The sequence below is a fragment of the Dermacentor silvarum genome, chromosome 1 (assembly GCF_013339745.2).
Source record: "Dermacentor silvarum isolate Dsil-2018 chromosome 1, BIME_Dsil_1.4, whole genome shotgun sequence".
NCBI lineage: Eukaryota > Metazoa > Arthropoda > Arachnida > Ixodida > Ixodidae > Dermacentor > Dermacentor silvarum.
In genome coordinates this window covers 237,028,011-237,044,075 of record NC_051154.1, presented here as the reverse complement: position 1 = coordinate 237,044,075, position 16,065 = coordinate 237,028,011, and the positions used below count along the sequence as shown (strand labels likewise).

The 16,065-nt window shown below is 46.2% G+C and overlaps 1 protein-coding gene across 4 annotated transcripts in view; it reads right to left on the bottom strand.

Annotated features, from left to right (window-relative positions):
* LOC119436955 (uncharacterized) overlaps nucleotides 1-16,065 on the bottom strand; it is a 104,307-nt gene that overhangs the window by 36,884 nt on the left and 51,358 nt on the right. For 2 of the 4 annotated variants that reach the window (XR_007464793.1, XR_007464795.1), the window contains one exon: nucleotides 4,914-6,045. The exons of 1 other annotated variant lie outside the window; for it this stretch is intronic. The gene's annotated coding sequence lies outside the window, so the exon portion shown is untranslated. The remainder of the gene's footprint in view (nucleotides 1-4,913; nucleotides 6,046-16,065) is intronic. One more of the 4 variants, XR_007464794.1, reaches the window with a different exon arrangement.

The window sequence follows — 16,065 nt, the reverse complement described above, 5'->3', positions numbered from 1 at the left end:
GTGGATCAACTAAAACTAGCAGATTTCTCGGCCAGCCAAAACTCAACACAAGTAAAAGTTGAACGCTTGTTTTTATTCACACATTCGGTACTAGAAAAAGACTGACCTCCACGCAGTGCGAAAGTGGCAATCTACAGAAGCACTTTTCATTCACAACGGAAATTTGTACATAATGAGTGAAAATAGATTCTAGAAGATCCAAACCTATGCGAAAATTATTAACTACCACGGCTGCGTCTTTATTTTTCTTTTTTTAACCTTGGCTGTGTATGTCGACAAAGAGTGAACAAAATGTATAGCCCAAAACACGCACTCAAGCCCTTCATTAGAAGTATTTCACCGGCAACAGATGTGCTGCCGTCATGACGAATGTGTCGAGCGACACTGCTGCGGCGACATTGGCCAATCGCGGAGCAGAACTCGTTGAAGTGTGTCGTGTATTAGGAAGCGCTTTCTTCCTACCAGGTTCACCTTGCAAGCTGCTATTCATTTTCTAAACCACTGGGACATTGTCAGTCCATTCAGGCTTGCACAGAACTGGTTTAATCATGCAAAATGAATACCTGCTCGGAAAACAGAGTGAAATACTTGTGATTACCCATGGTCATTACGAAACCTGAAAACTTCGCAGAACTGGAATTCCCGGTGTTCGAATACTACAGAGCTGCGCAACACATGTGATGCCCCGATTTAGCCATCTTCGTCTAATGCTTGGTCGACCTGGTTTCCTGCGTCTTCCGTTCTTTGCACACCTGATCAAGCTTCTCTGTCTTATCTTTCCTATCTTCACACTTGGGACGACAACCGAAGCCGACGACCAAGCGCGATCTGGCTTGTGATATCGCTGAGCGAGTGGCAAGAGTGAGCAGAGGCAAGCTCGACAGACGCACGATGGTGACCACTTCCCGCGCTTCGTCTCATTTAAAATTCTCAAAAAGAGAAATAAGCAAAATAACTTAAAATGTCCGGCAACCGCTAGGAGCGCGCATGTTCCTTGAAACCGAAACTAGCTTTACTTTCCGGGGCCTGGTGGAACTACTTGGACTCTTCTGTTACTAAACTTACAACTTTAGATTTATTTTCGAAAGCAGTGCAGGATTGCATAGACAATAAATTTTGTACCTTAAATTTTGTTCAACCTGCTTTGAAATCTTATCATTCAATTCATTTATTTGACGTTTCGTTTCTCATGTGCTGTTCATATTATATACCTATTCTTGTATACTATGCTTGCACATGCCCCTCCTGCTGTGATCCTGTATAGGAGTGGTAGTATGTTAAGTACAGTTAAACCTGGATATAACGAAATTGACAAATTCCCGAAAAACTTTGTTATAAAGAGGATTTCGTTATATCCAGGTTCAGCACGAAAATTCGAAAAAGAAACGCCCGCCTCGCACACGTGCGCTGGCTTCGCATTCCGTAGCAGCGGAGAAGGTGCTTCCGGTTGCTGCCCGCGCAAAAATGACAAAATTTGGGGCGAAATCTCTAGGTTGTCGGTGGGGAAAATTCGTTATTTCGAGGGGGTCTCCCACTGCCACTTCATTATGTAGAGGTCTCAAATACATGTGCTTCTATGGAGTAACGACGGGGAATAGAAAAACTTCGTTATATCCAGGAATTCGTTATATGGAGGTTCGTTATAAGCAGGTTTAACTGTAAATAAATAAATAAATAAATAAATAAATAAAATTGTACAACTACTTCAGATTTAGTTCCACTTCATAGCAAAGCATACCTATCGTGAAAGCATGTTTCCTAAAATGATTTCATCATTATGCTCTCAGGATTCTTCTGGCCTCTTTCGTTTTGGTTCAATACACAGATCAAAGCCTCACCTGTGACCATTAAAGTTAAGAGTGCTGGCACGAGACGCACACTTGTAAACAATTTTATAAATATAAATATTTTTTACATTCCAAAACACTTGTTTGAATAGAAAAATGTGCTCTATAAAATGGACTATTAATCTGCATTCTTCCTCTTAAAATGTTTTTTCTGAACTTGGGTTCATACCAAGGGGCTATAAATCAGCCCTTGAGCTTGGAGAAGCAACACAGTCCATGGGAATAGGATAGAGCTGCAAACAAATGGCAGGTAAACACGCAATCCTTTCTTTGTGAACTGAGGGCTCCTCCTCACCATATTTTAAACTGCTGGCCGGTTGACAGCTTACATCAGATGGCAGCAGGCCATAAGCACCAGTAATTGAGCAATCATTTTGACCAGAAATTACTTGAAAGCCGAAGAATCATGCACATACACACCCTGCTGGATCTGCCAAAGATACTTGAGAAACGGGAAAATGACAGTTGTTTGCCTTTCTAAAGTATCTTGCCACTGGACCCTTGTCGCTCTTGGGGAGCTCTGCCAGAGGCCAATCTCAAAAGGGTCCCATCAGCTTGCCACAAAAAGAAATAACGATGGGGTGCATTAGGCTGGGCATTGTTAGAGGCACCACCATCGAGAGAACAGATGAGTTGAAAGGGGTTGGGGAAAATGAATATATTGCACCCCTAACTTCCCTGTTCATATGCATTTTTAAAAAATTCCCACAGTATTACATTTTTTGAAAGACACCGTACATTTCTCATGTCACAGAAGAAGCTTTAGGGCCCCTTTTAGTTGGCTACAACATACATGTTTTCAACCAACCCAAATTCCTTTGCACACTAAAGTGACTAGGAGGTTGTTAACCAAGTGTACACATCATAACCAGCTGCACTGTATAATTAGAAAATTTATTTGTAAATCTAGTTTAGTAGATGCACTAGAATAGCCTGAGGGAAGCCTAAGTACCAGAAGTCAGGCATCCCTATTCGGTGGCACCACCGCATCCCAACTAAGTCATGATGTGCAGTAGGTCCACAGTCAATGGCATTGCTTTGCTGTCAGTAATGAATACATTGGCCGTAAGAAGTGCAACCTTGACTAGCGAAGCCCTACAGCAAAAATTTGATGATGATTATTGTGGTTTTTTCGCGCAAGGGCCAGATGTGGCCAAAGAGCGCCAAGACGATGGTAATGATTTGTTAGTAGTGTATGAATAGTCAATTATATGAACATTTGATGTGGCATGGCTGTAAAGGGGCCTAAAAACAGTCAGCAAAAACTTGGGACCAGAAAAAAAATGTTTATGAAAAGGCTGAACATGCCCTTTTTTTCATCATCATCAGCCCATATTTATGTCCACTGCAGGACTGAAGGCCTCTCCCTGCGATCTCCAATTACTCCCGTCTTGCGCTAACCGATTCCAACTTGCCCCACCTTCATCACCCCACCTAGTTTTCTGCCGTCCTCGACTGCGTTTCCTTTCTCTTGGTATCCATTCTGTAGCTCTAAGGCTACGTTCACACTTGGTCTCGAAGCAGGCGGAAGCGGCAAAAACTTCGAAAAAATCCGCCCGCCTAGGTGGCAAAGCGGGCGGAAAACCAGGCGGCGAGCCAAATCGGTCTCGGACCGATTTTTTCGCCATGCCGAAGCAGAAACGCAGTGGAAAGTTGTTCCGCTCGACCGGAAGCTCTACTAACATGTAAACATCCGGTCGTAAAATTATACATGGCACCAAAAGTGTAGGCTGCCATGCCTGCCATGCTGATCGACGCGATCTAGATCCCCCACTTGCTCTACGACAAGAGAGGTACTAAAATGTACTGTCAGCAATACTTGCGATAGCATTCAACGTCGCGCGACCGGAGGTGCTGCAACTAAGCTTTGGCGTGACCCAACTTCTCACGCTTTTGCAAAGCCGGGCGAACCCACCACCGCCACTTCAGATGTGTCCGCTCCTTCCGTTTATTCATTGTCCATTTCAAGGAAAGAAGTAGGCAGAAGTATAAAAAACAATTTGTTCTCCCACTTAAATGGCAGAAAAAGGTTTGGCAGACTCCTCGTTGGCGCTCCGTAATTCTCCGCGCACGGTATGTTGCAGAAGTCGCGGGGTGCTTTTCTCGTCGCGACGATAGATTCGGAGCATAGATCTCATGTAGGACGCGCGGGCTTCGGCGAGCCCCAACACAAGGGCCAGCCCGGGTTTTAGCGTTGGTGTACTGGAGGCACCGGCAATAATATGAAATGTTATTACAACCTGCACATAAAAGCCATTAAAAAATATAATCACGCCTCAGTGCTACTATGCCCGTGTAAGGAGAATTACGGAACGCCAACGAGGAATTTACCGGTCACAGATGACACGCAAAGTTGCGCGAGCCCCAACACAAGGGCCAGCCCGGGTTTTAGCGTTGGTGTACTGGAGGCACCGGCAATAATATGAAATGTTATTACAACCTGCACATAAAAGCCATTAAAAAATATAATCACGCCTCAGTGCTACTATGCCCGTGTAAGGAGAATTACGGAACGCCAACGAGGAATTTACCGGTCACAGATGACACGCAAAGTTGCGCAAAATGATCACTTTTGATGACGGGTGGGTCGATGAATAATCATACCGCTCGAAATGGTGCGATAATGAGCGCCACCATGCCAACAAATGTACGCAGACTATATGGATGTGGGCGAAAGCGGCAGTGGCGGTAGCAAAACTAATGTGAACAACTTGGACATGCACGAAAAAGATTTCCCAGCTGCTTTGGCCTTTCCGCCCGCTTGCCACTTCCCAAGTGTGAACGTAGCCTAATGGTCCACCGGTTATCCATCCTACGCATTACATCGCCTGCCCAGCTCCATTTTTTCAGCTTAATGTCAACTAGAATATCGGCTATCCCCATTTGCTCTCTGATCCACACTGCTCTCTTCCTGTCTCTTAAGGTTAGGCCCAACATTTAACGTTAGGCCTAACAAAAAAAAAATGCCCTTCTTTACTAGAGCATAAATGTCCAAAGTGTCGTGCATAGAACTTAACTCAGTGTGCAGTAACAGAAAGTCAAAACATAAGCCAGTAAGCTTCTGACCTTGGCTGTAGGGTTCGCAGGCTCCACTATCTGGCCATAGAAGTCCGATGGATTGAACACCACTGAGAGAACAACGCAAAAAGTGTCGCCTTCAGGAAGGACAGCTGGAGGCACAGTAATTTGTGGGAGAGCTGGTGTAGTCGGGTACATGCCAAGTGATTGCATGCCACCAGGAGGTCCAGCTGCAGGAGCCATGGCAGCAGGAGTCGTTGCTGTGAGGGCCATTGAAGTGGCTGCAGATGTCATGGCATTGGGTGTTATTGTGACAGGAGGCACAGTGGCAACAGGCTTGTGAGGTGGAAACATACCAGCGGGAGCTGGAGCCGTGCCGGCGGGAGCTGGAGCCGTGCCGGCGGGAGGTGGAGCCAGTGCCGGCGGGAGGTGGAGCCGTGCCGGCGGGAGGTGGAGCCGTGCCGGCGGGAGGTGGAGCCGTGCCTGCGGGAGGTGGAGCCGTGCCTGCGGGAGGTGGAGCCGTGCCTGCGGGAGGTGGAGCCGTGCCTGCGGGAGGTGGAGCCGTGCCGGCGGGAGGTGGAGGAGTGCCAGAAGGTGGAGGAGCCGTGCCGGCGGGAGGTGGAGGAGTGCCGGAAGATGGAGGAGTCATGTCGGCGGGAGGTGGAGCCATACCAGAAGGTGGTGGAGCCACGCCAGTGGGTGGGGGAACCATGCCAGCAGGAGCTGGAGCCATGCCAGCATATGAGGTAGCCTTGCTGGTGGGTGCGGCAGCCATGCCGGCGGGAGGTAGAGCAGTGCCGACTGGTGGTGGAGCAGTGCCAGCCGGTGGTGGAGCAGTGCCAGCGGAAAGCGTACCAGCCAGTGGCACTCCGAGATGTGGCATGCAAACTGGGGCTATGCTGGTAGGAGATGTATTAGATGGCAATGTGCTGGCTGAAGCTATGCTGACAGTAGACATGCCAGCCGAGAACATGCCAGGCGGCAGCACACATGTTGAACGTGCAGACCCAGTAGGCATGGAAACCGAGGTTTCGGTAGCTGGGGTTGTGCTAACCAAGGGCATGGTGGTTGAAGATGTCACAGCTGTGCCTGTTGAGGCTGGAGATGTAGTGGCTTGTGACACAGTGACTACAGGATGAGTCACTGGCAGCTTGGTGGTAAAGTTCAAGCCTTGCCGGTTCTGAAATTCAGAAATGCAACTTTCACCAACAAAGCACAAAAGGCAACAATATCCAGGCTAAAAATAACTATAGCCAAGCACAGCATGTAAAAAGGCTTAAAAACGATTCATATAGTGCCATTATTTTTAGTTGAATGGAAAGGTTACTGTCCAGAGTGGCCAATCCCGCAGCAGCAATGTAGAAAACAAAGGGACAGTCAGATTTACTTCAGGAGGGGTTCTCCACCAGCCACAACTATTCCCCCACCTACAACCCCCCCCCCCCCCCCCCCGGAGATTACACTATATATATATATATACACATATATAAATGAACAAGAAGAAAGGAAACCGAGGGGCCTGATTTTTATTAGTCATATCATAAGCCAACAAACAAAGTCACCGAGGACAGCATAAGGGAAATTACTTGTACTTATCAACTGAATTAAAGAAATGATAAATCAATGGAAATGAAAATGGCCGAAAAAACAAGTGGCCGCAGGTGGGGCACGAACCCACGCTTCAAATTACGCGTGTGACGCTCTTACCCATTGAGCTACCATGACGCCGTTTTCCCACACACTTTCTGGGGTATCTATGTTTATCTACAAGAACTAACCCTGGGAGTGTTAGCCAGTGCCACCACTCACGAGCCTTGGTGGCAGATGTGAAACATCCTTTCTGCCGCAGGCGTCACATCTACGTGAACTTTTACAGTGAAGCTGTAAAGGGCTAGGTTCCCCAGGATCGTGTCCACATGTAGAAAAACTATGTTGATTAGCATGGCTTTGGCTCCATGTGTGTTGTGGTTTGTCTCCAAGTGCATGGCGGTTTCCCGCCAGTTGTGTCTTAGCACAGGTGTCAAAACGAATGATGGATGGCCCATTGTTATACCCCCCCCCCCCATCCCAATGCCTCTTTCCCAAGTGTCGCGATACAGCAGCAGCGGCACGTAACAATAATCGTTGTTGTGCCGCGTAGAGATCGTGCTAGCGCTGTTGATAAGCAGTTGCCCTTTGGACTCTCAATGGGCAGACGCTCGTTTAATCACATCTTCCAGGATCATGATGTCAGGATCCTGGCGATGCCGTGCAGTGTGCCGCGGCTATGAACGCTGTGGCTCATACGCTAGTCTATGATGATGGGGCGGACTTGGCGCAGCAAACGCACTACTTGGCCATCGCGCCGGGCGAAAACAAGACGCCGGTGTCTTTGCTGTTTGACGAACATGCCAAAGACACCCAATATAGTCAATAATGCTAATATATAAATTCACTATAGCAATATTCACCATAGCAGACCCACCACAGTCCACCATAGTCATAGCTTCGCTGGCTTCCATCTGCACAGTAGTGGAAGGGCTCTGAATTTTTTTTTGGCTGAAGGCATCAATGCTGCCAGATTCGAGACCCAGATTGTTTAATTCAATTAAGTAGAACTAATTGCCCCTATGCTGTCCTTGGTGTGTGTTTTGGCTTCTTATGATATGACAAATAAAAATCAAGCCCCTTGGTTTCCTTCCTTCTCATTCATTAAAGCAAGGGTCTCGAATCCGGCAGCATTGATGCCTTCAAGTAGCATGTGTGGGTTTATTGGTGTGGCTTATTAGTGGCCCCATTCCGTTCATGGTATGCCTCACCGCATAACATGGCTGTATGAGGTGAAGTTCGAATTAACCGGCAAAGGCCAATTATTGAGATTGAAATAATGAATGTTTGGGCTCATAGAAATGCAAGGGCGCCAGCCGGGACCTTTGGTCAGGATAAAATTAACCGGAGTTGAATGTAGTTGACTGTAGTCTCTACTGTAAAAAGTCTACTGTAGTTACTATTGTAAACACAGAAAATGTTTAAAATAGTCTTTATCCCCCCCATTATATAATTTCTCCTATTCTGTTCTATTTTTATTGCACCCCCCTTTGCTGGCTCATGTTTAGGTATCAGTAACAGTTAGGGGCCTGCCACACACGTACACTCAAGGCTACACGTCCATGTCAGCTCACACCCGATTGTGAAAAAAGAGACTACTATATTTTTATATGAAAATTTCCAACAGAACCACTCCACAATTAATGTTTTTCTCTCTCTTCTATCCCAGAATTGGTGCATGCCTCTCAGATGCATGTCACCAGGAGAGACGCATGAATATGCCAGATATAAGCATACACACCTTGTAGGTGGGTGGAGGTGAGGGCAAGTTCTGTGCCCACTTCAAGAACACCTCCACACTGGCCCGTGAGCAAAGATGGGGGGACCCAGCAAATTTCCAGAATTTCAGTCTATTCACAATTGCTCATGGCCACACTGGCCTATTCTGCCCAATAGCTGGCATGCACTCATGATGTGCTCCAGCACAGGAGTCGAAATCTCCCGACGAATTTGCTTTATTAGGCGCTATTAACTGTAAATAGCATAAATATTGCCAAATAGTCCTGCTCTTTTCTCCGCACTGCAGTATTACATACTCTTTTTTCTTTTGTAGCAGCCCCCGTGCTGGCCGCTGTTAAGGTGTCGGCCATCACTAGTGCGGCCAGCAGGGGACATTCTGAAACATTCCACTTCGGCAATACTTCGCCTAGGCGACAATTTTGCCTTCAGGTGCGCGCTAATTGGCTGGTTGAGCAAAATTGGATGAGCCGATTGGCTGGTTGAGCCCGACGTCATTCAATTTTGCTCAATCAGCGCGTGCCTGGAGGCGAAATTGTCACCTAGGCGAACTATCGCCGAAGTGGCACGTTTCAGAATACATCCCCAGAATTCCCCTTCTGGATCATTTCTGCCAACAATGACAAATAATAGTTACTTTTTACAAAATCAGATGCGGGCTGGCGCAGACATGCATAGCACGCTATACCGTTCACCCACTTTTTTGACACGACATCAAAGGTGTCTTGCGTTTGATAGGGGAGGGAGGGAAATCACTCCTTTGTCACCCCCGCATTTCCGAACACCACTGGACGCAGACTTGCTTTTACATCCAACCTGTCTTTTTCATCCACGTTTTCATTCTAACAGCCTGCCTCCTGAAACTTCTGTTCTATGGATAGTAAGTGGGAATGGGGGAGGGGGTCGAACCTTCCAAACATCCCCTCCCCTTTGTCCATAGTAGAAGACAAAATATTTTTTATAAGGAATTTTCTATCTGTAGTCACAATCGCATTTATGCAGCCCTACGCTGGACACATTGATAAGTGCACTAAATAGCAACTGTAAGCTGGCATCAGAGAAGTTGATAAGTGCAGCCCCACCAATAAGAAATTAGGCTTTCTTTTCTTATTTTATCATGGTGCCCTTCGTAGAGCTCATGCTTTCAGAATTCTTGATTTATATTTACGATTATACAAAAATGCAGACCTGTAAAGCTTAAAACTTGAGATATGACAATCAGAGTAAAGATATGCTAAAATTTGATGAAAAAAAAAAATTGTCTTGATGTTAACTGTTTATTGAAGATTTGGCAGGCTTTGACCTGCAGGGGTGCTCTGAACAGGCACTCTGCTGTATAGTTGCAGCAAGAATGTTGAACAAAAGCATTTATAAACGTTTGGGTCTTCCTCGATGCAGGGGGTCCGGACAGAGAGCAGTGTCCAAGACAAGGAAACACGCAAACGAGCGGCACGGGCGACTGGAGCCTTCGCGCTGCAATGACTGTGGCGGTGCCTCAGGCATGTGCTCTCACCCTACTGATACAGCCAAACCTGGCAGTCACTTTGTGTACGTGTTGCAGGGTCGTTTCACGTTCGGCGGTACTGTCATCAGGGGGGGAGCAACTCATTAGTCATCGTCAATTTTGTCTTGTGTGTGGTGTTTTCGCGACCATTTTTGGTACCCCGAGGAATATTATGATGATTATTGTGGTTTATTGGCGCAAGGGCCAGATGTGGCCAAAGAGTGCCAAGACGATGGTAATGGCTTGTTAGTGGAATATGAATAGTCAATTATATGACCATTGGATGTGGCATGGCTGTAAAGGGGCCTAAAAACAGTCGCTGTAAAGTGCGTAAAATCTATACGTAATAAGATTATGGCACTGACTAATGATGTGTACTATAGACATGAACAATACATTGCGAAAGAATATGACTTACAAAATATTACAGATGCAAGAATTGGCCAGAAGCATAAGTGCCTAAACAGAGCCCTTGAGACTAAAGGGCGTGGAGGCATGTGCTATAAAAAACTATCACAGAAACATCCTCTGGAGAGAGGATGCGCTACGAACTTATTGGACTAATAACATGTAGCACAACATCATTCAAGAATGCGAGGACTGCTTTGGTGTTAAAAAGCGCTTCTTTACCAGGAAACATAACGGGATGTAGAGGGACACAGTAGCGATATGCTAGAGGAAAGTGTTTCTTTCTCTTTCGGCTTCCCGACACTCCAGGAGGACATGGAGGACGGTGAGCCTCTCGCCACATCTACCACAGGTTGGAGGATCATTACCATTCAATAGAAAATTGTGGGTGCCGTACGTGTGTCCTATTCGGAGACGACATAATAGGATATCAGTTCGCCGAGTTTTCGTTACGGAGGGCCAGTAACCTAATTGTGGCTTAATCAAATGAAGCTTATTACTTATTTCTGCGTCCCACAAGCGTTGCCAGTGGCTTCGCAGTTTCTTTCGCAAGAAAGGTTTCAAATCTGTTGCAAGAACAGCAGCTGTAGGGTTAATAGCGGGTGATGTGACCGACGTGGCCATTTGGTCGGCAAGAACATTGCCCTCGATGCCTCTATGCCCAGGCACCCAGCATATAATGGCATGCTGGTTAGTTACGTATGCTCTACAAAGAACAGAATAGAGCTCAATGAGAACAGGGTTTTTCTGTTTACAGGGCGACTTCAAGGCTTTTACAATGCTTTGGGAGTCTGTAAATATAATAGTTATTTGAAGTTTTGATTTCTTTATATGCTTTACAGCTGACAATATTGTATAGCCCTCAGCCGTAAAGATACTTGTTTCGGGGTGGAGCACGCCGGATTCAGAGAAGGACGGACCGATGGCTGCATAAGATACTCCGGCATGTGATTTAGTAGCGTCTGTGTAAAATTCTGTGCAAGAGTACTTGGACTGTAATTCTAAGAAATGCATTCCGATTTCGACCTCTGAAGCGTGCTTTGTAACCTCTACAAATGATATATCACATGCTACTACCTGCCACTCCCAAGGTGGTAACAGCTTGGCTGAAGGCATTAAGCGATGTTTGATGAGTGGGATATCCATTTCTTCGCTAAGCTCCCTGACACGCAGTGAGAAAGGCTGTCTTACAGATGGACGATTACGAAAAAGTGTAGCACACGTCATATCGTTAACGGTATTAAAACACGGATGCTGATGATTAGAGTGGCCTTTAAGGAAATATGTGAGGCTGGTGTATGTTCTCTGCAGATGGAGTGACCACTCAATTGATTCGACGTATAACTTTCAATGGGGCTTGTTCTGAAAGCGCCAGTGGCCAGGCGGATACCTAGATGGTGGACAGGATCCAGCATCTTCAGCGCACTAGGGGCGGCAGAGTGATAAACCGCGCTACCATAGTCCAATCGTGATGAAATGAGACTCTTGTAAATATTCATTACACACTTCCTGTCGCTACCCCAGGATGTGTGGGATAAAATTTTCAGTAAGTTCATTGTTTTTAGATATTTCACCTTGAGATATTTTATATGCGGAATGAAAGTAAGTTTAGAATCAAGTATGATGCCTAGGACCTTGTGCTCTTTGTTCACAGGTATTTGTTGTCCATACATTTCGATAGTGGGATCTGCAACAAGCCCTTTCTTCCTGGTGAAAAGAACACAAGAACTTTTGTGGGGGTTCACTTTGAATCCATTTTCGTCTGCCCACTTGGATACTTTGTTTAGGCCCTGTTGTACTTGTCTCTCACACACTGTGAGGTTGCAGGATTTGAAACCTATTTGTATGTCGTCTACGTAGACGGAATAAAAAATAGCTGGTGGTAATGATGCACGAAGTAAGTTCATCTTCACGATAAACAGAGTGCACTGAGCACACCTCCTTGGGGTACACCAGTTTCCTGTATTAATTGACGAGACAGCACGTTGCCAATTTTCACACAGAAGGTACGTTTAGACAAATAGCTTTCTATTATGTTTAGCATATTTCCACAGATACCCATTCCCGACAAGTCTCGCAAAATTCCATAGCGCCAAGTTGTGTCGTATGCCTTTTCCATATCGAGGAATATCGACAAGAAAAACTGTTTGTGTACAAATGTGTCACGGATATGTCCTTCAATGTGCACAAGATGATCAGTTGTAGACCGCCCTTCTCTAAAGCCACACTGATAGGGATCAAGCATTTTGTTCAGTTCAAGGAAATGTATAAGTCGGCGATTAATCATTTTTTCAAAAAGCTTACACAGGCAATTTGTGAGAGCTATCAGGCGGTAACTTGCCGCCGAGGAAGGATCTTTACCCTGCTTCAAAATTGGAATAACGATGGCTTCCTTCCAAGAGGATGGGAGGTATCCGGCAGCCCAGATAGAGTTGAAGAGTGCCAGAAGTGTCATCTGTGTGTCAGTGTGTAGGTTTTTAATCATGTCATACATGATTCTGTCAGCTCCCGGTGCAGAGCTACTGCACATGCTCAAGGCAGCTCTCCATTCGGCAATAATAAAAGGACGGTTGTGTGGTTCGTTCGGTCGGCATTTGTGATCCAGTGACTTAAGTTCAGCTACTTGTTTATATTTAAGAAATGATTCTGAGTAATGCATGAAACTTGATACACGCTCGAAGTGTTCGCCCAGAGCGTTGGCCTGGTCTTCCAAGGTATTCCCTTGGTCGTCAACTAAAGGCAGGTGGACTTCCTGCCCCTTTAGCTTTCTTAGGCCATTCCACACTTTAGGCTCTTGAGTGTAGGATGTTATGCCAGAGAGAAATCTTTCCCGGCTAGCCCTCCTTGCCTGTCACCGCGTACGCCTTCCCTGTGATTTTGCCCAGTTTAAATTCTATAAGATTTTCCGCAGTCGGGGAGCAACGCAGTACTCCCCACGCTTTGTTTTGTTTCTTTCGTGCCAATCTGCACTCCTCATTCCACCAGGGGACCCGTCTTTTACATGAGAGACCTTTTGTTAGTGGGATGAATTTTTCAGCTGCGTGGAGTATAAAACCAGTAAAATACGCTACTGCGTCAATACTAAAATCGATAAAATCTTGTGATAAGTAGATTGATTCTTTAAAACCTTTCCAGTTAGCTGATGTTATTTTCCAACAGAGGGAGTGGGGTGGACTGTCATGTTCTTCTATCAAGGTCAACGTCACAGAAAAGTGGTCGCCCCCAAATGGATTTTTAACGACATTCCATTCTATATGCGAAGGAGGGCAGCAGAGCCAATGGCTAAATCTATAGAAGAAAATTAATTATGGTGGGTGTTATAATAGGTGGGCTCTGTTTTGTTAAAGAGACACGCACCAGAGGTTATTAGAAAGTTCTCTATAAGCCGACCCCTGGCATCACACCGGGAGTCTCCCCACAAAGTGCTGTGAGCATTAAAATCACCAGTGATAATGTACGGTTCCGGGAGCTGGTCAGTTAGCGTGTAAAATTCCGTTTTGCTGAGTTTGTAATCTGGCGGTATGTGAATACAACAAATGGTTACCAACTTTTTGAAAAGTATCGCTCGCACGGACACCGCCTCAAGTGGTGTCTGAAGAGAGATTAGGGAAAGCAACAGATTTATCTACAATTATTGCTACACTTCCGGAGGAGGCAACAGCATCGTCACGCAGGGGCGGATCCAGGTTTTTTCTGAGGGGGGGGTCAGCTTCTGTCAATGATGATGATGATGATAGTAGCCTTGCTTATTTACCGAAATTCACCGTTTCTGCTCACGATAAACCCACGTTTTATACGTCTAGAGCTACACCTGTAGCCCACCGTGGTGGCTCAGTCAGCTCAGGCATTGCGCTGCTGAGCACGAGATTGCGGGATCGAATCCCGGCCGTGGCGGCTGCATTTCTATGGAGGCGAAATGCAAAAAACGCCCGTGTTCTTGCGTTGTAGTGCACGTTAAAGAGCCCCAGGTGGTCAAAATTAATCCGGAGCCTTCCACTACGGTGTGCCTCATAATCAGAACTGGTTTTGGCACGTAAAACCCCAGAAAGAGGAAGAAGACCTGTAGCGATAAGCCAGGTATCGGTTTCTCCGAGCTTAAAGGAAAAGGACGTTACCCAATACAGCCATGTGCTTGGCGGCTGTGCCTGCTAATACAGGGTGCTCAAAACCAAGCTTTATGCTTTTCCTAAAATTAGGCACTGGGAGGCACGCGAAGACCACCTGTGCAAATAAGTTATGTAGCCAGGGGGGCACAATGTGAGATGATAATAATCGCTGTGAGCAGCCCAATTAACTAATATTGAACAATTATTTTTTGTCGACTGCATGAAGTGGGTATGTTTGTATTGAAAACTTAGAGGCAGTCGTGTTTCTTACTGCAGTCAATAAAAAGGTAATTATTCAATCTTAGTAAATTCGGCTGCTGACAGCGATAATTATCATCTCCCTTTGTGTCCCCCTGGCCACACAACTTATTTGCGCAGGTGGTCTTCACGTGCCTCCCAGTGCCTAAAATTAAGAAAACCATAATGCTTAATTTTGAACACCCGGTATATCCAGCCTGTATTGTTTCTTAAAATAAAATTTGGGATGATCGGTTGCAGGTTTGTTAGAGATGCGTAAGCACGGGTCCGTCCTTGGAGTTCAGTTGGGACACCTTGTTTTCGTTAAAGAGATTCTTTGTGTTCGGTTGAGACACCTTCGTTTGCTTTGGAGCTACAACGCGGCAACCACTACGCTGGTTGTTTACGATATGCGAATCACCGCGTATGAAGACTCATGACGCCACCTACAAGAAGAACGATGTGGCGTAATAGGCGAGAGCGCGAGCCAGCGTCTTCATGTTTTGTTTCCCACGCGACGTCATCCTTTTACACAAGGCGCGCATCTGCTCCCGTTTCTCTAACCACGGGACGCCATCCTTGGCCCGCGCGCTGGCGTTGGCCGCTGACGTCATGCTCCCCCACTTCGCAGCTGCTGCTCGAGACTTCGCCCCGCTCCGAGAGAACGCCCACTCAGATAAACGGATCCAGCGGCTTTGACCCTACCACGCTTAATGTACGGTAATAAAACTGCGAAGTTACAATGAAAAACTTGTAGCGTACGAACGGTACTGTGCTCGTAACTGTGATAACAATGAGGGCTACAGTTAAAAAAAAGTTGCCCATGCGTAGTTCTTAGTTTAGCTGTTATTTATACAGGGTTTGTCCGAAAAGTAATGTCAGTGAGCCGATTAAAAAGAAATTGATCAGATCGGTACAACACAATAAAATGTTTCAAAATAGGCTCCTCCTGCGTCGTTACATTGCTTCTAGCGAGATTTCCAACCATCGAAGGCGTCATGGTAGGCCTCCTTAGGAATGTCCTTTAGAGTCTTGGTGCAAGCCTTTTCGACTTTGCCAACTGTCGCGAAATGATGTCCTTTCATGGGAATTTTCAAGCGCAGAAAGAAGAAGCAGCCTGGGAGAGCCACGTCAGGATTGTAAGGTGGCTGGGGAACCATTGGCATCTTTCAATCGGCCAGAAAGCGCGTCACGAGGAAGGCGGTGCAGGCTGCATGGTGCGTTGTCATGGTGAAGTTTCCAATCGCCCCCGATATCAGGCCGGGTGCGATGAAGCCTTCGTTTGAGTCACTTGAGCACTTTCACGTAGAATTTGGCGTTCACGGTTGTGCCATGGGGTACAAACTCATGGTGGACAAGGCCATTGATGTCAAAGAACACAATCAGCATGGTCTTGACCTTTGACTTGATAATTCTGGCCTTATTGGGGCGAGGGGACGCCGAGCTGTGCCACTTGGCACTTTGCCTTTTTGTTTCGGGGTCGTATTCAAACACCCAAGTCTTGTCACCTGTGATAACATTGTCCAAAACGTGGGTGTCACTTTCACACAAGTCCCAAACCTCCTGGCACGTTTCAACTCGGCTCGATTGTTCGTCGTCCATTAACATTTTGCGCAAGATC